The 25,730-nt window shown below is 38.0% G+C and overlaps 1 pseudogene; it reads left to right on the top strand.

Moving 5' to 3' along the window:
* Positions 1–970: 970 nt before the first annotated feature.
* On the top strand, positions 971–20,553 carry LOC129690148 (isocitrate dehydrogenase [NADP] cytoplasmic-like; annotated as a pseudogene).
* Positions 20,554–25,730: the final 5,177 nt, after the last annotated feature.

A 25,730-nucleotide genomic window follows, 5' to 3' on the forward strand; every position in this document is an offset into this window, starting at 1 on the left:
ATTATATTAGTAGAACAGGTGACAGACACCTCTAGAATAGAAAAGCTGAACAATTCCAATGCATGGAATAAAGAGAGAAATTCAATCCTTAGGAGCAACTCAATCCTGGGGAATATAAACAAAAATTGAAAAATTGGAAGTCAGTCCCCAAAATTGACAACCCATAGAGAAAATGAATTACCATTAAGCATCAATAGTCACTTCAGAGTCAAGGAAGAGATAAGTTAATTTGAATATGAAGCAATGACATAACAAAGAAAATAATCTTAGCATTCTTGTGTGTGTGTGTATATGTGTTGGGCGGGGGGGGGGTCACCTTTAATCCCAACACACAAGGCAGATACAGACAGATCCTTATAAGTTTTGGGGCCAACTGAGGTCACAGTGAGACAGACTCTGTTTCGAGAACAATATGAGAGAAAAGACCAGATGATGTACACACCTGGAGTCCTAGCGCTTGAAGATAAATATCCCAACAAACCCAACTAACCTGGACCAAGGGGCTTGTGGAGACTGAAGAACAAACCAAGGACCATGCATAAACTGGACCTAGACCCCCTACACAGATGTAACCTATGGTCACCTTGGTCCTCATGTGGGTGTTCAAGCAAGGGGAGTGTGGGCTGTCTCTGATAAGGACTCTGTTGCCTGCTTTTTTATCTCTTCCCCTGGCAGGGCTACCTCCCCATGCCACAGGGGAAGAGGATGCACTGAGCCCTGATGTGGTGTGATGCGATGGGTGGGTTGGTAGAGGGGGAACTCCCCTTTTCTGAGGAGTAAAGGGTAAAGGGAGAGCAGAGAGGGAGAGTGAGACCAGGAGAAGAGGAGAGAAGGGGTCAAGTTCAGGATGTAAAATGAATTAAAAAATTTCTCAGTGAGTGTGAAGGTTGTTTTTGGATGCTGAGTAAGCTGGGGCCAGGTCAGGACAGCTTGTATGCACGCAGGTGTGAGCCAGGTTATTGAAGTAAAAATGTCCAGAAAATTCCTTGGCAGTTCTGTGATAGAGATGCAAAGAAATGAAGTGACACAAATCATTTGTGAATTGATTAAAGAAAAACCCATTCATCCCTATGTGAACTGGATCTACATAGTTATGACTCAGGCATAGAGAATTAATTGCTACGCCATCAAAGACCAGGTCACCAAGGATGCTGCAGAGATTATAAAGAAATACAACATTGGCATCAAGTTTGCTACCATCAATCCAATAAAAAAGGGTCGAGGAGTTCAAGTTGAAACAAATGTGGAAATCACCAAATGACGCCATCCGAAATATTCTGGGTGCTGCTGTTTCCAGGAAAGCTATTATGTGCAAAAATATCCCCTGCTGGTAACAGACTGGGTAAAATCCATCATCACTAATCTCCATGCTTATGGGGACCAATACAGAGCAAATGATTTTGTTTTTCCTGAGTCTGGTAAAAGTAGAAATAACCAACACACCAAAAGATGGGAGTCAAAAGGTGACATACATGGTACATAACTTTGAAGAAGGTGGTGGTGTTACCATGAGCATGTACAACCAGGAAAAGTCAATTGAAGATTTTACACACAGTTCCTTCCAAATGGCTCTATCGAAGGGCTGGCCTTTGTACTTCAGCACCGAAAACAAAATTCTGAAAAAGTCTGATAGACCTTTCAATGACATCTTTCAGGAGATCTATGACAAGCAATACAAATCCCAGTTTGAAGCTCAGAAGGTCTGGTATGAGCATAGGTTCATTGATGACATGGTGGCCCAGGCTATGGAATCCGAGGGAGCTACCTCTGGGTCTGTAAAAAGTATGATGGCAATATGCAGTCAGACTCCATTGCACAAGGTTATGGCTCTCTTGGCATGATAAGCCAGTGTTGTAGGTTTCATATGCTGCTAATGTGGTATATGCAAATGCCACAAACAGCAGCAATACATAGAATTATGTTGTAGAAGATACTTCTAAAATTCACAGTGTGTTTATTCTGAAAGATTGTTCTAAATTTATACTTACTCTAATTTTAAGACAATCACTTACAATGCCAAAGGATTTAAGAGCTATAGGTTCAGCTAACCTATTATTATTTAATTTGAGAGCTTTGCTTTTCAATTTGAGAGCATTCGATTTCTATGTTCTCAAGCTTAGAGATTCTTCCTTCAGCGCTGTCTACCCTTGTTACAGCCCTATCAAGTCAAACACATTTCTGTTACAGGTTTTATTTTTTTCTATCTGGCATTTTTGGTTATTCCTTTTCAGGACTCTTAGTCTTCTTCTGACAGTGTCAATAGGTTTTATGTTTGTTTGTTTTGCATTCTATTTGCTTTACCCAAGAGTGTCATTAGAATTCATACCAGATACCTTAAATTCCTTTTGTGGAGACAAGCTTAGTACAGCTGCTTTCTGCTTGCTTTTTCTCTTCAGTCTGTAGTTTTACCATATGATTGGTTTCTCAAACAGTGATATAAGGCATATACTATGTAAAAAGTACTGCTTTAACAAGCCTATTAATAATGAAGAGGTAAGGGTATTGGCCATTAATGTGTTCTGATATCCCTTGTCTAAATCCTGGACCTTTAATATGCTTAAGTCCAATAATGTGAATCTCCAATAAACTTTAAAGAATATTGCAAGTTAGAATTTATATGAAATAGTAGAAGCTATTTTCTGCAATGGCATGAGGAAGAATAAAATGATGCTTACAACATAAACAAATTAGACAAACTTAAAGGCCTTTTATAACAATGCTTGGGTGGCCTAATTTAGCATTAAAGGCATCAGCAGCATTAAAAAATACTCCTCATAATATACATTGCCTCATTGTTTTCAATTAAAAATAATTATTTTAAAATATGCATAGATAAAACATGTTTGCAAATTAAAAAGAAAAAAAAATCTTTCGAGAAAGTGTAGACTCATTTATATTTACTGCAGATTAACTTAACCTCCTTTGTCATTAAATACTGCCCTTCAGAGAACTGAGTGGATTTGCAGGAGAAGCAATAAATTAATATTGGTTATCTATGAAGAGGTTAGAAGGAGGGAAAAGAACACAGGTGTCCTGGGAATCAAATTGATTTTCACAAAAGAAAACAAGATCAGAAAAGATGAAATCGTGAAAACACTACAAAATCTTTGTGAATTTTACTCTGTGTGTTGCTTTTCTAATATATTTTTTATCTTATTTTATTTTATTTTTTTTGGTGCTGAAGATTTGAACGTGGTCAAGAGCTTTTCCACTGAGCTACATCACCAACCTTATTGCTGTAAATCTTCACAAGGAGTCTGTGATTGATTTAAAAAATACCCAGGTAGTCTGGTGAGCTACAGTTTCAATTCAGTATCATTGTGGATGACTTCAGCAGACTCTGGTGGAACACAAGTTTGAGAAGGTCAGAGAATTAAGCTACCCCTCTATTTGTGTTCGCATATCTGACTCTATGATCATGATGGAGATGTTAAATTTCATAGAGTTCATAAACTATGAGAATGTTATCAGAGCACAATAGTAAAAACTGTACAGTCCCTAGTGCTGTGTTTACTGCTAATAGAAACCATTCCATCTAATTGTAAAAATGAAATACTGCCTACATTTAACCTGTTCCGTTTTCTAAAACAATTTATTTTACTTATTTTTAATTATATGTGTATGTTTTGGGGTGGACAAATTTGAGTGCAGGTACCTCTGAAGGCCAATAGAGGGGGTCAGATGCCCTGTAGCTGGAGGGTTGAGAGCTACCCAATATGGGTGTTGAGAGCCACATTCAGACCCCTGAAAGAGTAGCAAGTACTTTTAACCACTGATCCTCTATCCTATTCACTAAATATGATTGATTACTTGGAAGAACAAGCAACTGGTAAATAATTCTATTTTAAAGAAAATATCAATCATATTGGCTTATGATGATGATCACTTAATTCATGTTTTACTCTTCTTTGTATTGGTTATCACAAGTCAGAATATTGTGTTTGTCTTTAACTACTCACTTCTAAGAAAGTGTACACATGCCAACAGAGGTTTCTCAGAAGTTTACCCTGCTATTATCTCTCAAAAAAGGAAAGGGAGGAGGGAGCTCTAACAGTGGTGGTCTGATATTTTATATCTAATATGACATGCATATGATGAGGTTTCTACCCATGTATATAACCTCTTTGGTTCAATTCACAAAGACAGTGTGATTCTAGTTTAATACAAGAAGGATTTCAGTAAGGTCTAATATGTAATATAGTTCCCCAAAAAGGGAATAGTTTCTTTAAGCTTTTCCAACCTCTTTGCAGATTGAATGAATTTTACCAGTGATGTCGACGTAGACAGAAAGACCTCAGTGGGGTGAATGTCAAAGGAAAGAGAGAAAACTTTAGAAAATTTCTACTATGTCTCTGATCTTAGCCATTTTACAGGTTTTCTACCAAGAATCTCAGTATGTAAGGAAGAGGCAAGGAAGCACATAGTCACTGTATCATAAATGCTGAAATAGAAGTGTATAGTGTACTTCTATCTACCAAGTAATATAAAAACCTTGATCTATGGTGCCTTTGGACTTCTAGTTGTTAACTTAAAGGAAATGTATGGCTGGGGTTAATACCAATAAATTAGTCCACTAAGTACTGAACTAATACATCTGATTTGACTTTGAAATGTAGAGCTACTTTCTTCCTGCAAAGACTAATATACTGGGAAGCAAATTAATGACTCCTGAATTTGACTACAATTCTGAATGCAGACTTTCTTAGCTGGTGATGTATTCTATATGCTTGGTAAGTGAAAAGAGTGATTCTGGCCATTTTAAATAAAGTGACTCACACTAGCAATGTATTAGGCATGATGCGGCTGCAGAAAGTAAAATTCCAATATATACAAATATAGATGGGGCCCATCTGGCCTGAAAAAAAACCTGAACTATTTCAACACTTAAGAGAAGAGCAGTCCTGATGTCCACCAGTCACTAGCATATGGACATGTAATTAAGAACCACTTAGCTTTTGTAAAGAGATAAGATGCACATAGTCCACAAAACAGCAATTCTAATACCTTGTTATTTCTCATAACATTGTTAACAATCAGGACTTCAGATAAACATTGAAAAGTGTTTCAAAAACTATTGACTACATCTACTTCAAGAGAATTCCTGGTAGCTCCTCATCCTTATTATTTAAACATACCTTGAATTAGAGACAATATATAAAAATCTTGCTAGCCTTTCTTATAACTAACATAGACGTGGCTACCCCATCTTATTCATGGGGAAATGCCCTGTTCAGTTGGCAAGGATATTTCTGTACATCCCTGCCAGAAAATTGGGTTCCAGAAGTGATCTCATAAATATGCCTACTATACAAAGGGTCCATTTTTTTATTTTTTAAGGCTTCAAAGGTGTGTTAGCATTTTATTTTTATTTTTTATTTTTCTGTTTTGAGAAAATATTCTAGTAAAATTAATTTAACGAACATAGGTCTCAATTCAAGGTATTTTTTTTATGTTAGCATATGGTACCATCATATCCACAATTTTAAAACAGAGGGGTGAATGTGTGTTAAATTCTAATTAATATTCTCTTATGTAGTCCAGTGTGAATGGGCATGTTTTACACTTAATGTGATCCAAACGTTCCTCCTCAGGCATGTGTTAAGGCCGGTCATAAAGATGATCCTTGATTTTGCCAAGTGGACAACTCCACCCTTAAACAATTTGACACCCACACAGTTTTAAGTCATATAACCTACCACCCCTCTTCCTGATAGGCTCATGAATATGCCATGATATAATGTGTTTATTCTAAACCTAACAGTCCCTGTCGTCTTTAAAACTGACAACAGTTTAGAAGACCAATGTCTCTTAACTGTGAGTCTACAAAATCAAAAACTTGTTGCAAACTTTCTACTTATCATGGTAAAGGTAAGTCATATATGGAAGAACTGGGGAAAAGAACAAAATGATTAGACCAAATGAAAAGCAAAATCAGCAGGCAAAACAGGAAATACTGAAGTTGCATATCCAACTTTTACAGCTTATGATGAAATTGGCTGAACTGCAAAGAAGTTCTGTCCATTAAATCGTGATTCTTTTTCATAGTGTCCTGTTTTACTTCTGGGTGTGGGAAATTTTAAGATCTTATATCTTTGTGTTTTTACTTAATTTGAATCTGAGACTGCTTCTCTGATGACTGGTTACGGACTTGAAACCATAGTGGCTAGGCCTTGGAGAAGTGGTGGAGGATAATTATGATATGTATTTTGGAATGATTTTTGTCCAGCAAACAGACTTTGTGTTCTACCCATGTCTACATATCCCCCTCACAGGAAACTTAATGATATTATGGAATAATTTGATAACTTTCCTCTGACCTGTACCCAGTTTTATGTTTACCAAGACACCCATCCTGAATGAGAGTACACTTTACCATGTAGATCAAAACACAAAACTCCTTTCAATTTGTATTTTCTCTACTCCCAAAATCTAATTTCTACAGTATAAAAAATATTTTCCAACATTATCTACACAATTCCCTTCATTTAGTCCATAACATAAATTACAAAAAGATAGTTTGTATGAACCTTAGATACAATTAGAAACAAATATTGATTGCATATGATAGCAGAAAGAAAACAGCAGATAATACTGATTATTCAATGATCTCCATGAAGTGTGGCTTGGATCTTGCAGTCACTGATCTAACTTTGTTCATCTACCTAGTTCTGAGCTTCCTAGTGCTGAGCAGTGCTGAGTACTATGGGCCTTTATAGGATGGTCTGTTATGGAATGTGATTAGACATAAACTTAACATATAAAAATTCCTGGGAACAACTGTAGAAGTTGATTGTACATAATAGGAAATGTTATAAATTGCAGACATCATGAAAAGCAATAGGAATAAAAGTGCATTTACTATTAGAGGCAAATTTTGAAATGGGTGAAATTAAAATGAAAATCAAACAAATGAGCTCAATGTTCGTTGTTATTTATAGCAACAGTACTTCAAGAGCTATCTTCCTACTAGAGACTTATTTGCAATCTCTTACCTACTTTGAAATACTTGATGATATGTATGTATTTGTACATTTATATTCTATACTAAAATATTAATTATCTGAAAATAGTTAATAACATTTGTATGTTACGAATTTTCCTGGAATTGTATGAATGAGAAATTTCTGTACTCAAGGAGAATGGGATATTTTTTGCTGTCTGTCATGGGAAGTACTGATGGCAGCCCCACCAGCACCACACAAAGCTCAGCTCTTGATGAAGGTTGATAGGATTGGGTTTTATGTGTCTCCAGAAATCAGATTACTAAACAGCAACAAAGCACAACAAATTCTAAACAGACACAACAAATATAAAGCATGATAATCTACCCAGGAGGCATAAAAGCCATCCTAGTTCAAATAAATTTAAACATTTTTTATCTTAAATTGTAGTTTATTCAAGATAAATAATCATGTAAGAAGTAAGCGTTTTCTAAGAAAGGAAGTATTAATTATTCTCTGTAAATATGTCTCATTCTATGGCCCAAAAAGAATATAGTCAGTGAAAACTGTTAATATTTTTCTGGTTTTGTAGTTGAGGGAGGAGATATTATTTTAGTGAAAATTTTGAAAAAAAAAAAGTACAATTCTGTTTGGTAAAATCACTCATTACTGCTGCCACAAAAGCTCTTGGCCTGTTGATTTGAGGTGCTTTTTCTTGCATTGTGACTAGAATCACAATGACTGACTCCACACAATGAGCAGAGGGAAAAGTTCTCTCTCTGGCTCCCTCCTTCTTGCCAATCAATATGCTGGCAGAAAATGTCACAGACTCCATTGAAAGTAATAGGTTTAGATCACCATTGTGCTTTCTATTCAATGAGCTGGGGCTGTTTGGGGCATTTCTGTTAGAAAATTCACCTGTTTGAAAAGATTCATTTTATTCAACGCAGTAGAAGGAAACAGCAGAACCATGAGCCTGCTACTCCTCCAGCTCCTGCTGTCCCTTTTTCTCTGCTGTGAATTCCTTCCCTTTGAACAGATGCAAAGCACATCTAATTGTAATCTATGGAGATTCCAGAAGCAGAGCCATTTGTGACAGGTGTAACACACAGTTTAGCAGGACAATTCTTTTGGTGATCTTCCTGCTGTTTCAGGCCTGCTTTTCCTCTGAGGCTTCTCTGAAACCTTCTATAGTTCTCTGTCTCTGCCATCTGCAGGAAGGTCCAACCTGAAGTCTTTAACCTGGGATAAGCTGCAAGATTAGGAAATGTGTTGGGTCATTAAATTATGCTGACCCTAAATTCAGATGATTATGCAAATATTGGAATGCTGGTTTAGTGCTTCCAGACAAATTGGTAGACTAGAAAGTTGTTCCTGGGGATACACAGAGAAAGATATAATTTCCCCAAACAGGAAACCAATAATAGATTGATTGAAACAGAGATAGTACTAAAGTCCAGCTTTGTGAACCAATGGATTAGTTGAGGTTATAGGAATATGGGTAACAGGATACTTATGGTGAAAGAAATGACTCAAAGACAAAAGGCCATCCCAGCACCGACGACACATCACAAAAGATGGTAACATGAAGCTCTCTTCTTGGGTTGCAGGCAACTCACCAGATTGGAAACTGTCCTTTCCTGGTATCTAAGTTGGCCAAGCCTCTTCCAGGCAGTTGAGCTGCTCTCTGTTTCTTCCATGCATCTCAACTTGTCTAATAATGTATCTCATTAGTCCTTACTGTTTATATAAGCTTCAGAATTGAGAGGTTGAGATTCTGAAAAATTTTGGATATTGATTTAAAGTTTAAAGCACTAGCCTGAACAAAGGCTAGCCAGGTGTAGACATGTCCAACTACAGGGGGAAAGGAGCTAGCTTTACCGTATTCTTTTCCTGCCCACTAGAGATAAAGTTGCTAGAAAAACAGCCCAGATGGCCAGGCCAGAACAGTCTTGGCATCTAAAGTAAACCAATCATTTCAAAAGTCAATTTCCTTTACCCAAACACGTAACTCCAAGGCATGTAACTCCCTGCTTGTGTTTTTTTTGTTTGTTTGTTTTAGCCTTAAAAATCTGTGTATCCAAGCATATGCTGAGACTCATAACCAAACTTTGGGCAGAGTGCAGGGAATCCTATGAAAGAAGGGGGAGATAGGTCCAGATAGGGGGACCTGGAGAGGACAGGAGCTCCACAAGGAGAGCAACAGAACCAAAATATCTGGGCACAGGCGTCTATTCTGAGACTGATACTCCAACCAAGGACCATTCAGGATATAACCTAGAACCCCTGCACAGATGTAGCTCATGGCAGCTCAGTCTCCAAGTGGGTTCCCTAGTAATGGGAGCAGGGACAAGACCTGATAAGCTAGGGTCAGATGGAAGTGGAGGATGACCTCTACTATCAGTGGACTTGGAGAAGGGAATGGGAGGAGATGAGGGAGGGAGTGTGGGATAGGGAGAGAATAAGGGAGGGGGCTATAGCTGGAATACAAAGTGAATAGACTGTAATTAATATTAAAAAAATGAAAATGTAATTTAAAAAAAAACTTGATTCCCTAGACCACAGGGCAGCATTCCTTTCCTTTTTCCGCAGGAAATTTTGTGTCCTGGGCTTGAGTATGAACTCAATAAACTCTCATGTATTTGCAGCAGATTTGATTGCTGGTGGTTTTTGGTGTTCTCAGGAACTGGGCATAACAGGGTCTATTCAATCCTGTCTGTTCCAGTGGCTTCCTGTACATACTGAGTTATTTATTTCTGGAGTTTAAGATGCTTCCCTGCCAGATGGAAAACTCCACCTCCTCTTAAAACATCCTGTTGCTTTTATTCTACTTTAACATCTTCTTTCTTAATAAGCTTTCCTCCAAAATGGAAGGTTTTAATCAGAGAGGAGACTTCTGCACAACACCATCTTATCTTTAATGAATGTTGTGTCCAACAGGCTTCAGACTAGACAATTTTGGGAGAAGAGGATTATCTACTCCACCTTTTTTTTTATTTTTTTATTTGTGAGCAATCAAAAACGTTAGTTGTTTTATTTTTATGTGGTTCATCGGAAGGTATGTTACTCCGGAATGAATATCCCTCACTCTGAGTTTCATTTTTTTCATATATATATATGTGTGTGTGTGTGTGTCATGCTAACTAACACCTGAAGCCAGTCTGAGGGTTCTGGATCTCAGTTTGCTGGCTTACTCGAAGTATGACCATGAAAAATTAGCTCTTCTGCTCAGTCCTCTACTCAGCAAATATCCGGAAACATATTTAGGGAGGTAATGTCTACTGCAGTTTATTGAATTTCAGAAACAAATTATTTTAAGTAAAGCATTTAATCAAGCTACTACATATTTTTCCATGTAAATAAATCTTTTGTATTCCTTTACTACTGTTGAATAATTAATTATGAGGACCCAGACAGTACAACCTTTAGTTTTGTCGGGGTTCTTCCATCTGCTGCATAGCAGTCACTTTGCAGTTTGAACTTATTATGTTAAAGAGCACTAACAAAGTAGTGAGAATGTGGAGAGATGCTCACAGCCTCACTAACCCCTATTGTCTCCGAGGATTGACAGTAATAGCATATATTTGAAAAACATTCCAACCATTAAAAATTGCCCAAAACTTGCTTATTAATAAACACTTTGACATTATCATCTTTTGAGTGATGTTTATTCTAGGTAATAAATCATTAAAAGTTCTGATTCCAAAACTCTGGGCAGCCTTGGGTCTTCAAATAATTTAGTCAAGCAAAGATAATTCTCATGCTAATGGGGGCAAAAAATTGGATTCCCTAGTTTACAGAGAAAACCAAACTGAGCAAAATTGTCAGCATAACATTTAAATTACTTTTTTGATAAGCTTGGCTATTTACAAATCATCAGACAATTACATCTTCCAAAAACTATTTAGCATCAATTCACTCTGCCTTTTCAACAGTGCATTTGACTAATTCCAAATAAATTGAAAAAATTACCTTGCAGATTGCAAGAAACTGACCAAAAACAATCACTAGGGCTTTACATTATATATTCTTAAACAAAAGATGTATTTTTGCTTTAACACGTATGGTACAGATATTAACCCTTTAGAAGATTCAGAAAAACAATGAATATTGTATCTAAGACCAACCTCTTATTTCAGGATTCCTAGGAAGTCATTGTCATGCCACTGTATAAGTTTCATTTAGTGGTAGGCATAAGGTCTGTTTCTGACATACAGTATCCCTGTATTGTTTGTTGAATAGCCATGATACTCCAGTTAACAGAGAACTAGTAAATAAAGTTGCCAGTGAATTATGGTTAAGGTACAAAGACTTTGAACTAGTCAAACTGCTGAGACTAGTGATTTAATTGTTTTTATTGGTAACCCTTAAAGGGTACATCTATATCAAGCCCCAGTGAAGTCCAAGGACCACCACATAAGAAGATGGAGAATGAATGCAAGTTCTATGAGAGACTGTTTTCTAGCTATGGCACATCCTTGTAACCATTTACTCACAGCAGTTATATTTGTCCAAATAAGAAGACCTGAATAAGATAGAGTCCATTGTTAGACTATCAAATGTGAAGAATGAACTTATGAAACTTTGACCCTAGCTCAGAAGCTATTGGCAGTGAAGGGTTGTTTGAGGTGTAATATCACTTTTTGTACTGGTATAGGGACTAGCAGTTGAAAATGTTCTAGCAAATAGCCTCCAACTGTGTTCATATAACTACTAAATAAAGTTAATGTACTCTTTTAGGATGACAAGAAAGTAGGAGAGGGACTAGTTGGAAAGAACAGTTTATCAGGAGGGGCAGGCAAACATGAAAGAGTAGTGGAAGGTGATGAGGATTATTAACCATTGTGGACACATTATGCAAATTTACAAACATAAGGGTATCCACATTAGGGGATCAAAACCTAGACCAAAACAGGTAAGATACTCTGTCACAGAACAATGAAATCAAGGGCTATTCCTCTCCTAAGACACTCTCAGAGATTTCTTCATGCTTACAATGTTGTTTGGTAAAATGCATCCTAAGCCTCAGGTATAAAAGGGATGTTGTAAGGTTAGCCCAATAGCTCCTCAAAACATTCCCAGGCTGGCAAGGTCAACAACAGTACTGGCTTCTGGAGATCACGCTTGGTCAAGAGCTTTAAAATGTTAGACCTCGGGTATATATTTAAGAATGTATATGGGCTATTTTGTATTATAATATAGGCAACATTTTTATTCAAATATATTTTTTCCACTTGATGCAAACAGAGTTTACACAGAGAATGTTTTATTTATTATATAAACTCCAGAATTATTGAGAAGAAAAATGTGACTAATAACTTAAAAGTGCATACTCAACACTTACAATTTTATCCCTGGGGGAGCTTATGGCAAAATAATCATGAGTTTGAAGATAGCGTGAAAAGATCTGTACCAAAGCCAATAAATATATAATTTTATCTCAAGTCCCATGCTTTATATTTGGTATAAAATTCTCTTCTACCACTCTCAATTATCCTTTGCAATGTGTCATGAAGCACAAGTTGACTATATTTGTAAGTCTTCATGCATGTGACTCAGCTCTCTGCCCACAGTGTGGCCTTAGCGGAGCAGTCAACTTCTTATAAGCTCAAGCAGATTGGTGCAGTGGTTGGTATAAGCCACCTGTATAATGAATTACTCTTGACCAAATTGACAGGAATGCCAAAATCTTGGTGGGTATAGTGCTATCAAGTATGCCTGTAACCCAGACAAGAAGTTGAATTTCTCTAGAAGCTGGAAGCAGAGAGTCATACTAAGTTTGTATCCAGTATTGACATTTCTGGCTACTGCTCTGCTCCCAAGGCAATAAAAGAAACTCAAGAAGTTGGTGTTCTTTGGTTGAGTGATACACAATTCTGTCTTCTTATAAATCAGAGTCTTGTAGAACTTCGGGAAAGGTGAGGAGATTGCTATTGCATCACTTATCAGGGGATGGCATTATAGGACAGTGATTAAGTAAAGAAGTATTAACAATCCAGTGGCTAAAAAACCTCCACCGAGGACAGTTTGGGGAAAAAGTAATTAATTTGATTTACAACAGCTACTGGTCTGAGAATTCACGGGAGTTGGCTGTCTTTCTGTAATTGTTGAGAGAGAGAGAGAGAGAGAGAGAGAGCTAAAGAGGGCAGAGGGCACAGAGCCAGTGTTAACCCTTTGTTATTTGTATGGCAGTCTTATCTGTGAATCTGTTGGATACACTGTATGGTCTTAGGTTTAATTTCATCGAAAAGTCATAATGGCCCTTAGCTGAGTGCTTATAACTGATCATTAATTTAGCTTTAGGGCATGAATACGAAAGGAAAAAGGATACCAATTAAATTTCAATTGGCTATTTTTTAAAGCTGCAAATGGCAGAATCTCCATTTCAGTTTAATTAACTGGGTGAGTTAGAAAAAAAAAAACTTGTGCTTTCATATTTTGTACTTATACGCACAATACAAACTTTTCAAAGAAATTTCTTTTTTAGTTTAACAGGAAATGAGAGCATAGAGAACAATAAGAAAACAGATAGTACTGACTACAGAAGACTATTATGGTTGCCCTTATTATAAATTTGTATTGTATTTTACTACAAACCGAAACAATAGTCTGCATGATAAAAAGGCATACAGTATTTCCTTTCTCTTTTATTCTCTGACCACCTAGGTTAGCAGAGGTTCAAACATCCAATACAACTTAAAATTTTGTCAAACGATCCCAGAGAGAAACTGAAAAATGGCATTTTATCCAGTGAATAAAAGGTACTATTTCTCATAGAGGAAAGAATATACCTTTTTTGATAGCATAGTGAAGCGGTAGAGTCAGAAAGAGAACTATTTTTCTTCAAGCTGTAGAATTCATTCTTTCCCTTTCACATCCATTGCTCTGCCAGGTCAAAGCCAGCATCATCTTTAGATGGCGAATTCTCAAGGGTATCTTATTGAATCTGAAACAGTCCTGTAACTCAGCCAGTAGAACTGTTCCTGAAGGATTTATCAAATGCAAACTTTTACTAGAAACATGGAATTTAATGACATTTAAAACCAGGCACCTAATAAAGATTAGTTGAAATGAGAGGTTGCTGTAAAGGGTAAGTGGGTGAGCACTTAGAAGGTCTGCTGCTGTTCTACGGAGTGAGAAGAGCGACTCTGAGTTAGAGAAGAGAATTCTAGCCATGGTACCATTCACAGGACTATGTATGAATGCACACAGCACACAAGCATGCATTTATCTATATATCTGAAAAAAGTTTCTGCTACGCTGGGCATCAGGATGGTACAAAATGCTGGAGGAATGGATTATTAAGAGTGTGGACCCATTCTCAACAGCTTTAGACTGTTTACGTTTGTTAGAATTTCATTTTACAGACAAAGGCTTAGTTATGATGATTTTGCTTTACTTGCCTGCTCTGACAAGCTCTTTCTTCTTTGAATAGTGCTCAGAAATACAGTGTCTGAGTGTTCTTTCATGTCTGTGTGGCTGTACTGAGGCAACCCCAGTGTTCTCCAACTCTTGCTTAATTCATTGGCATGTTATTTAAATGTTTCTTGTTACTGATTTTGTGCTGTATTCTTCTTTAAAGCTTAGGATACATAAGTAAACAACAACAACAACAACAAGAGTTTTTGTTGGTAGAAGTGATGAAACCAACTAGTTAACCTCAAGGGGTAAAGAAGCTGAGCAATGAAATGTCTGCCTACCTCAGTTTGAAGTCCTTTTTTTTTTTTCCTTTTTTTTTTTTTTTAAGATATTAACTCAGGCCTTTCTGACAATGTTTGGCAAAGGAAGTAATTAAGTATTTAATGGTATCAGAATGTTTGTTGTCTTAAAACCACCAATGCCTCAGTAGAAAGAAACCTTAAGTCTTTTACAGTATACCCAAATTCCAATTAGCAATGAAGAGAGATAGTAGCTAAAGATAGAATGGGATGAGTGGGAGTGTCTAATGGTACAGTGGGCATGAGAAATGATTGAAAGGGAAGGGTAGCACCTAGAAGGGGAAGATCAGAACTACCCATTGATCATGCATTCACTCTAAGATCTCTGCTGTTACTGGGCGCAGGAAGAAATTTTAGCAAATTTTTACCTTGGTACAATGGATTCTACTCATATCAGCTGTAACATGACTGATACATCTATTCCCCTGGAAGAATGCTATAAAAATTAGGTGAAACTTTGCCCGGAATACAAGCACTGTCAGATGGGTAGAGCAGCTCTTGCCACAACTAAATATGTCAGTCACAAAGTTTGTTCTTTAAGCTTTTCTCCTTACTAGTATTGCCCTCTATGATCTACAGCAAACCTGTAGACTCCATGAAAATAATACCTCATTGTGTTCTCCACATCCAATAGCCTAAGTGTGTTTGTTATCTCACTTAAGGTTGTTAGTCATTCATAACTAATATAAATGTTTGATATAATCACCATTCTTTTGTACAGAAAGATATGCAAGTGAGGTGGGGGGGGAGTCTTCGTGGGGAATTCTGGCATTTTAAGTCTGGGACATTCACTCAATGTCTTAAAACCTTATTTTTTGCAAAGAATTGCATTTAATTTTCAGCGATATGATATAAATTGTTTAATGGACTAGCACATGTTATGATACATGTTTACCTCTTAGTGTAAATATTTCTTTTGATTTCTGGTTTACCCCATTTTAAAACATTTGTGCTCACACATTTGTTTACAGCTGTCAGAAGGAAGTGACTGTTGGTGAAAGGGTTAGACTAACTTTGTAACCTATATGTCTTTTAAAGCCTATAGTTTTGAGTTTTAGGTTTAGGTTAAACTAAAGCCTCTTAGTACCTTTCCAGAGAATGGAAAAATGTGATCTTATCTATGAGGACAGATAGAAAAAAAAAAGGCAAGCAAGCAATGGCCTTCACTCAGCAAAAAGAAAAACTCCTGTCTTTGAGATAGCATTTCTTAGCAACAAACCTAGACTTCTTCTGAGTAGCTTTTGACCTCCAGCCAAAAGTCTGTAGCCCCTAATCTTCAAGGATGAGCTAACCACCCCCCACCTTCAATTGCAGCTGCATCCACACTTGGCAGGACTGGCCAAGCTTGAGCACCTAAGACTAACCAATTATCTTACTTTATAGCTTCCTCGTCCAATCCTAGATTGCCAAGACTGCAACTTCAAATCTCCCGCAATTTTTCTTTTAAAAACCTAAAGGCCTTTGTCTCCCGGTGCCACTCTTTGCTGACCAGCAGGGGTGACCCCATTGCGCAATGGTTAATAAACGTCTTGCTTTTGCAACGAGTCTTGGTCTGGGGGAGTTTCTGGGAAGGGCGCGATCTTGAACTCCTGAGCTGTGAGACCCCAGGTCTTACATTGGTACCTTCATACAAAACTCTACACCTTCTTTTTGACTCAGGGATCCTCATTGAATCTAGCACTAGCCATCTTAGCTAGACGGGCTGGACAGGGAGTCGCTAGGATCTCCCTTCCTCCACCTTCCTACAGATGGTATTACAGATATACACTGATACCCTCAACTTTTACATGAGTTCTGGGTATCCAAACTCATGTCCTTATTTTACTCAACAGAGCACTTGAGCCACTGAGACATCTCACTGTCCCCTAACTAATGTTTCTGTCAGAAACGTCTCTTCCTAATTCAGGTTAATGTAGTTTTTGTGTATCGACAATGTTTTCAGAAGAGCTGAGAAGCTGTGGATGGCCACCGTTTCTCTATAGTTTTTATGTCACAGTGGACAGAACAGTGGATACGGTTGCAGCTTCAGTACCTTGGGCATGAAGACCTAGGAAGCTCCTCAGCACTGGATTCTTTCAATTACAGCTCATAACTGTTGTATCAAGGATTCAGATAATGAACCAGGACATGCATAAAGCCCTTTACATTGCCTCCATGAGTCAGCTGGTTGCCAGCTAGAAACTTTCAAATCTCTTATAATTGGGTAAACAAAAATAGAGGGCAGTGAATAATGCTGTTTTATAAAAGAAGAAAATGATTACTATGTACTATGGTGACCAGGGAAAACCGCTTGCAGCAGAGTTTAAAAGATACTGTAGAGACATGTCTTTCCATTTCATAGGCGGGTGGTAAATGGCATAGGCTTTTTTCCTAAGTGTTTTATTATTCATTCTGTAAAAAGTGTGCAAAATCATGAACTTTATTATGACCTTTTACTATACACATATTTTGTTCATACTTTTGTTCTTCCCTTGTTCATGCTTCCACTCCCACAAGCAGACCACTCCTTAGTTTTAATTTAATGGCTCAGTTTATCTTCATCTTCTGTTTTGTACCTTTTGATATCACAGATTCATATTATGTTCTCTTTCCTTTGGTAACTTAGTCAAGAGAACCTTACTGGTGTTACTACTTATTTCTCATACCCCGACCCTAGACAACCCAATTCCTAATTTTTTTCCTCATAAATTTCCCTTTAGAAATTCAGCCAGGACGCTCTGCTTATATGAGTCACCTCAGGTAGCCATTTTACACTTCACGCTTCCCTCATTAATGTGCTGGGAATGTAGCTGATTGCCTCTGTGGCCCCTTAATTAAAGACAATTAAAAGTTGCTGAGTTTCCATGGGGATGACTGATTACCCAGCGGAGTTCACATTTGAGAAGATGAGCCCTCAATAGTCCTCTTGCATGAGAAGCAAGGACTCAGCCCTAAGGCCCCTTTAATTCATTCCTACAGTGCTTGCAAGTTAGCTGAGTTTTTATTAAAGTTGAGACCCAGATCCCTCATTTAATGAAGTCATATTACAAAACAAATTTTCAATGTCTTTTTTTCCCTCTTTTTTTTTTTTTCAGACGTCTTCTTCAAATTTTTATCTCCAAATGGTTGAGATAGAAGGATCCTTACGAAGCTGACGTGGTTAAGCAAGGTAACATGCTTCCCAGATGTGGGGACTGTGCCTCCTGTTACATGTCAACTTGCTCACAGACAGAATGAATTAGCTAGGACTTCAAATATTGCCAAGACCATGACTCTTCTGCAGCCTCATTGACAAATACGGGTAGAGGAAATTTCTGTGTTGCTCTTTCTGCCCATGGTAGGGTAATTTTTTTCCCCCTGATATCTCCTGGGGCTTTGATAATTGGCCACAGCAGGAGGAGGATGAAGAATGGAGAAAAGTTAATATTTAGTCAGATCCTTGAGAATGCCAACAAGCATGTTGATTTTTATATCCTCCTTTATATTAACACATTATTCCCTTTCATTTTCCTCTGGAGAGCACCCCAATGTTATACTCGGTCCCAATTTCTTTCAAAATTTTTACGGAAGATAGCATTTTATGAAAATTTATTGTAACTGTGCTTTGAAGTTTTGGTAATGCCCATGTTGCAAATATCTTCAGTGAATAATTTTTTTATGAGAGAGTTTTTTGGTGGCGCAGGGGAAGTGGTCCCAAATTACACTTGTAGGATGGAGAAACAGGTGGTCTGAGATGTAGTATAAAGGTGACTGGATGCAGGAGAGCTGGAGGTAAAAGCTAGATGATGAACAGCTGCAGTTGTATGTCTGTGCCCACATCACCAAGATTCAGTCTCTTCATGTGGACTGTGTTCAGAAATTGACTGTGCTACCATGACTTATGGATGTCTTGGACCTCTAGTGTAATCATAACACTTCTAAACCATATATTCAGGCCCCAGGCAGAGGGTAAGTGACTGTCAGCAGTTTGGAATGGGCACATTGTAATTTAAATGTAAAATCCTTCAGTCCTTGAAAGGCTCATCTGTGGAAGACTTGGTTCCCAACAGATGACAGATAACACTGAGAAGTGATGAGTTCATGGAGTAGCTTTAGCAGTGTGCTAACAATTTGGTTAGTTCATAGTTAAATGACCTTATAAGAAAAAGGGCATACACGGATGAAGGGGAGAACGAGGGATGTAACTTGACCTTGTAGATATTGTTCCTGGGTATTTCTTTGATTGTTTGGTTCTCGACTTCCATCAAGCAAATATTTCTACCCTAAAACATTTCTTACCATGATGCTTGTACTCACTGTGGAAAAAAACCAATGAAGCTACCTGACCATGAACTGCAACCCCTGACACCATGAGCCTGAACAAATATTTCCTTGTTTAAGTAGATTGTCTCATGTCTGACATCCCAGTAACACCTCCAAATTCTACAAAAATAAAAGTATTGCCAGGTAGAGCATATGTCCCCTGTGTAATCTATAGCAAACCCAATAGTGCTGCTTTACCCCATTGTTCAGTCAATAGACTAAAAGCAATGTTTAAATCCAGCAGCTAAGCAAATGAAGCTTGATGGTCTATCCAGACATGTTCTCAATCTCAAAGAAAAAAAAATCTGCACTTTGCTTTGTAAACTTTATCTAGAGAAGGGAATAAGACTTCAAAAAATGAGAAAATCTACATTGCTTTCATAATGGACAGTCAGTTTCAAATATTATCCCTTGAGTTGACAATACACTCACACAGTATCTTAATTCCTACTGCGAATTATTTGCCCCAGTGTTCTGTGATCTGCTGGGCTGCTGAAGTTTCAGCATAGTGGAGCTTACTCTACTCCATTCCTTGCTCTGGCTTCCACTCACTCATGAAATTTGGAACCTGCTGCAGGAGGCTGACCATACCTAGGAAACTCGCAATAAGTTTTCACCTTCATTCAGCTGCTGAAAAGGGGTTCTACTACTCTCACTTTACAAAACAATTATCCCCTTGATGTGCACAGATGTAACTCCTACATCTGTGCGCATCATATATTCTTCTTCATTCCGAAGGACATATCTTTGTAGTAGACACTATTTTCAGGAGTTCTGGCTTGTGTATTGTCATAATGGATGTCTAGAAAAAAATTGGTCAAGGTATCTCCCATGTCCCATTTTTTCCCTGACACTTGTAAGAGGATTAGTTATCTATTAGCCAAATCTTTCTAGAGAATTTTGGAGTTGGTATTGGAACATGGGACAACCCTACATATGAGGGAAGAACTCATTAATCTAACGGGAAGTATTGCATTTGGTAAAATGAACCACTAAGTCAAATCTTCCAATAAACACTAAAACCTGAAACATTATTCTCTCTCCTTTTCAATCATTTATTTTTTTAAATTTTGCAATGCTTATCATCTAAAATTTTTTGTTTTAAAATGTCTGAATGTAGATAATAATTCATAACTACTTTTAATTCAAGGGGGATGATTGTGAAATGTGTTGAACATATCCCCCGTTCATCAACCACATGAGCGATTCACTGAAGCTGGCTCTTTAGGATTCTGAAAGAAACCTGTTTGTAATTATGGCAGGTTTCTCCAGCATGCTTTGCATACAACACCCTGGCCATCTGTGATTGGCCACCCTAAATATGAAACAGTCTTAATTTTTTTTTTAAAGCAGTATCATGAACTCGTTTTAAAGGCTTGCTTTGTAGAGATTCAGCACAAAGTACTTAGTGTTTTACTTGGATAATGGAGGCGTAATAGTTGTGAAAGGCTGACAATTTGGCCCTCGTAGGTGGCCGAGAGCAGGTCACTCGTGGGTCCACCAGTTCTTTGTTCATATGCACCACAGACATGTTTCAAGCAGTCCCTGGGCAAGAAGCCCCCACGCTGTGCTCTCTGCAGGAGGTGAACCTGACCTATGGAGACCACCTCTGAGAGTGTGTGTAGTTCACTTTGCAGGATCCACTCTGTCCTTGATCTTCGTGCTGTGAGTGACATCAAGGTGACCAATTAGTGGGCACCGAGATGGTGTTTTCTGTGATGTTGTAAGGGCACATAGGTCACAGGCGATTCAAGCCCAGTGGAATCCCAGGAGGCTGCATAAAGCCAGGCCTCTGAAGTACGACTTCAACCCAGCATCCCGCAAATGAAGCTGTGGCTTCTTTCTGAACTTGACCGGGAACCCTCTCACTGAGCAGGTACAGGCAAGGCAGCAGCTACAGCAATTCTGAATAGCAACGACTTTCACTGATTGCCAAAACCAGGCTTTACCCTGTGACAAGGTAAACTGGGTCATTCTCAAGGGGAGATGAAGGCAGAATAACTAGCAAGAAAAACAGAGTCACAGAGCCAACAGTGTGGGACTAACCTGTGCAGTCACTCTGTAAGGGTACATAAACATTTCCTCTTCACTTCTTTTCCAATACTAAGTTTGTCCAGATTATTTCACATAAAGGTAATTGTCATGCTGTCTTTGCTTTTCTGAAAAATTTGTGAATTAAGGAGATTATCTTTACCTGTTCTATGAAACAAAGGAATTCTGGAAGTTCAGGCTATTCTTCTGCATTGGTACTTTCTGCTCTGTTTAGTTGACAAAAGAACAATACCAGGGCCATAAACCCAGAACAAAGAACAATCATATGAAGCTGGTCCATGTCTGTGTATTTACTTCTCTCCTTGTTGCTCCCGAATTTCTTCCCTCACTTTCTTGTTCTCTCCATGAATGTGCTTGTGTGTGTGTGTGTATGTGTGTGTGTGTTAATAAAACTGGCAAAACATTTTCAGTGTACTAAGAATTAAAGATTGGGGTAAATAAAAAAAATCTGAAAATTTCAGAAACATTTTATATCACATAGTATTGATGACATGGTTTGTATCTGCAGTGCAAAGAATAAAAAGGCTTTAGATTTCTTTTATCAGGTGGGAACTTCCCAATATTTGAATATACATATTGAGGTATCTTAGGAAAGAGACCTGAACTTAAACATGGAATTCATTTACAATCAACACATAGTTTAAAAGTAAATTTATGTACTGTTTAAAATGAGTTATATTTCAATAGCTACCTATCCCATGAGCTGTGATGTGATAATGTCCACTTCTGGTTTTGTGTGTTTATGTAAGTGGTTAATAAGACTGTAGAGCTTTTTATTAACTATATTTCAGATTGCAGATGTTTAATTTGTATTTTATTTGTCTCCTAGTCTATTTCTTAATGAAAAGCACATAAAGAAACATATGTAATTATATGTCACGTATTGTAGTTATGATCTCGTCAAAGCCGATTTCATTAACTCCTGATTCTTTTTTTTTTTTTTTTTTCTATCCTGGTGATCAATACTCTCACGGTTATTGTTGGAGACATAACTCTCCAGACATGCTTTGAATGTATGTCACCCTACCACAACACGCAGTGAGATATAGACCCACTCGCACAGACCCACAGACAAAGACACAGACATACTCACACAAACACATATGTATACATACAGAGCCATACAGAGCCACAGAGGCACTCATGGGCATACATATAGACAGACAGGCACACAAGCACACAGAGATGCACAAAACATACACACACACATAGATACACACTCAAAATTCACATATAAACACAAAGGCACAAATTTGAAATCTGTTCATATCCACTATGTGTTTCAATGTGGTATTTTCTAAATTATGTTCACCTGTTAAGTGGGATTGGGCAAAGGGCCAGCAGATATGATTAGAGCCCTCATGGACTTATCTTGATTTATAAGCTAACTGTATTTCTTTGTTGTTTTGTTGTTGTTTTTCAGTCCAACAACCTTTAAATTTCATGGGAGCAGAGCTGGATCCACCATCATGGATTGGCAAGGTCTGTGGAACTGAGGTGATGTAGAGGCTGATTGCCGAGCAAAGGTATCTGGTCTCATAAGGAGGCAGCACATTGGTATGACCTACTCTCTTCCTTTGACCGATGTTATAAACTTTGACCTGTGCATTCATCAGATTCAGAGGCTGTCTCTTTTCCCAGTGGGAATCTTTTATTTATCCTAATGACAGAACTCTAAGTTATCACATTCTCTTTAGGAAAACCAAAAATAGAATGCTGGGAAAGAATACTTGTTGATACATACCTCAAACAACCCACACACAAATCCAGTGATGTCATAAACACAGCCTCATGATTTTCAGCTGAGAAAGACTATAAAATGCGCAAATGTCGAATGTCATTACAATCACAGAGTTCATCTTTCTAAAGCTCGTAATTTTCAGACATTTACAACAGCTCTGTCTGCCCCCGCAGAGATGAGTTATAATCAGATACAACTACAAGCCATTGTCTCTGAGCCAAACTCAAAAGCAACCTCCATTAAAAATACCAACATTATTCATTTGTCTTTATTTGTGCGATGCTTGTATCTAGGGAGCGAGACACAGAGCAGAACACTGTGTGGCTTGTGAGGCTCCAGTGCTGCTTCATTTTAATCCAAGCAACCGCCACCTTGATTGACATTTGTACACACAAAGGAACAATAATCTTCTACAGCTGGTGCCTTTCTTTCTTTCCCTATTTGCCTTTTCTGTTTTCTGATTTTCTCTACCTAGATTTTTCTTCCTACATTACCCCGCTGCCTGTCTTTGCAGTGTTAGTGCACCTGGTCTTCCTTCACTCTTCATTTCTTACTTTCTGTCCTCTCACACTGTGACCATCATTGGTCATGCCAGTGAAGTGCTTTGAACTGATAACTAAACAGCCATGAATTTGCCAGAGCTCTGATTTATTTACATTCAGGGTTGTTCTGGTAGGATTTCAAACTGTGTTTTCTAAAGCAGAGAAAAAATGAGACCATTAATTTCCTTTGTTTCTCATTCTAGCTTGCTCTATTTCTTTAAACTGTATTTTACCCTTTCTCTGAAATAGACTTTGAAATTACACTTTGGCACCAATAATATGGTGTCAGATGGAATTCCAAGATGTGCATGGTGCACCCCCAGTCTGTTTCCCTCAAGTGGCTGGTCTGGTACCTCCCATTCAAAGAAGAACTTCTTGAAAGGTGAAACACCAGTTGTGTTGCAGACACCGTTTCTGGCAGGAGATTTCTCCGTGGTCCCACCCTCATGTTTCTGAAGGCTGGAAATTTGTTTTCCCTTAACCCTACCATTTAAAGACTAATTCTTATATGTTACCCTTATTCTTCTTTTCCTTTTGAGTTATTTCCATCAGTCTCAGGCTGCAAGATGATTTTACAGAAAATAAGCTACAGAAAGTAAGGCTTCCTGTCAACCAGAGGATGCTTTGACAATTTCTCCAATAACTACCCACCTAGTTCTTCTCCTTTTAGAGCAGGGCTTTTCAGTGTTCAGGTCCATAACACCTTTGTCTGCAAACTTGTATTTGTACTTCAGAAAGTTGACAGCTGTGCTCAACAAACTGAGTCCTACACTTGTCAGGGTTACCACCAAGCTTTTACTAATCCTGGTGTTTTAATCTGTATGGATATACCTTAGAGCAAACAGATGCAGACTGGTGACACGAAGACCAAGCATTTTATTGGTAAGAAGTTGCAAATCAGCCATAATGATTCAGGGCTAAAATGAGGAGAGTAGAAGATATAAATCTTAACCATGGTCTATCTTTGTTCCATTGAGAATTAAAACCATGGTTGCAAGATTACAAAACTAGAAAAATTCAGCAGGTAAAAGAATAATCTTCGTGGAATTATTATGATTATTAGGTATGTACTGTGGAATGGAGAAAGTATGGCATTAGAGATTCCACCTTTCTACTGTCTACATTGTTAGCATTTGAACATAGTTGCAGGAATATTGGAGGAAATAGAATTCAGATGTGTTCATCACCAGACAGAATAATTTGCCATTTGGAGGCAGGTATGGGGCATGTAATCTACTTTTTAGCCAAACCTATTTCTTAAAAGATTGGATACTAGGTTGACACTGGAAGAAAGATGCTGTCTTCAGGGCTGCTGAATTATTTGGTATACCCTCAACCATGCCCACAGCCCTGTACTGTTGAACTTAGGAACCTGTCTCCACCCCCCCTCCTTTCTCACTTCTGCTGTTATTTTGTGTAACTATTAACCGAGTAATCAATGTGCCTAATTCCTTATGAGCAGAGAAAAAAAAATCAAATGTACTTATATTGTATCTCAGATAAAACCAAAGAGAATCTGATTGAAGATTCTGTCTGGGTATTGGCTAGTTTGTAAAGAAAAAGAATTTAGTTATGGCAGTTCTTGAGGCAAAGCCCAAATAATATGGGGATAGACATTATGAAACTATGGAAGGGATCTATCTCTTCTGACAAGATGGATTCTTGAAGGTTGCATCTTCTGGAGTGAAAAGATTCCAGCATCACATGGCACAACTTAGAAAGGCAAATGGCAAGCATAATTATAGGGGTACCCAACTTGTCCAAGATAATGGAACCACAATGACTCAGTCAGTTCAAAAGCTATAATTCTCACTGCATTTGTGTTGGGAATTAAGAATTCCTATAAACCTTCAAAGTACCATGAGAATGGCAAAAGAGTACCTTGAGAATTATAGAAGCAGCTATGGTTTTTTAAGACTTACAACTTCTCCTGATTAGCCAGTAAAAACCACCAAAACAGAGGCGGAGACTCGCAGCCAAACACTGGGCAAAAAGTAGGGACTCTTGTGGAAAATTGGGAGGAAGGATAGAAGGACCTGGATATGCCAGTAACTCCACAAAAAGACCAAAGAGACAACTGTCCAGGGCCCAGAGGGGCTTGTGGAGATTAAAACACCAACCAAGAACCACACATAAACTGGACCCTCCACAGATGTAGCAGATGGGCAGCTCAGGCATCATTTTCATGTGGGTACTCTATTAAGGGGAGTGGGAACTGTCTCTGAGATGGATTCTGTTGCATGATTTCTGATCACTTCCCCTTGACAGTGCTGCCTTACCAAGCCACAGGAAAGGACACACTTAGTCCTGATGTCACCTAATGACCTGGGTGGAGGGGCTTCCCTTATTTGAGGAATAGAGGAAGAGGGATAGTTGAAGAGGAAGGTAGGTGGGACTGGAAGGAGAGGGGGGGAGGGCTACATTTGAGATGTAAAGTGAATAAATAAATTTATTT

The sequence above is a fragment of the Psammomys obesus genome, unplaced genomic scaffold (assembly GCF_907164565.1).
Source record: "Psammomys obesus unplaced genomic scaffold, mPsaObe1.curated_primary_1811, whole genome shotgun sequence".
In the NCBI taxonomy this organism is placed as follows: domain Eukaryota; kingdom Metazoa; phylum Chordata; class Mammalia; order Rodentia; family Muridae; genus Psammomys; species Psammomys obesus.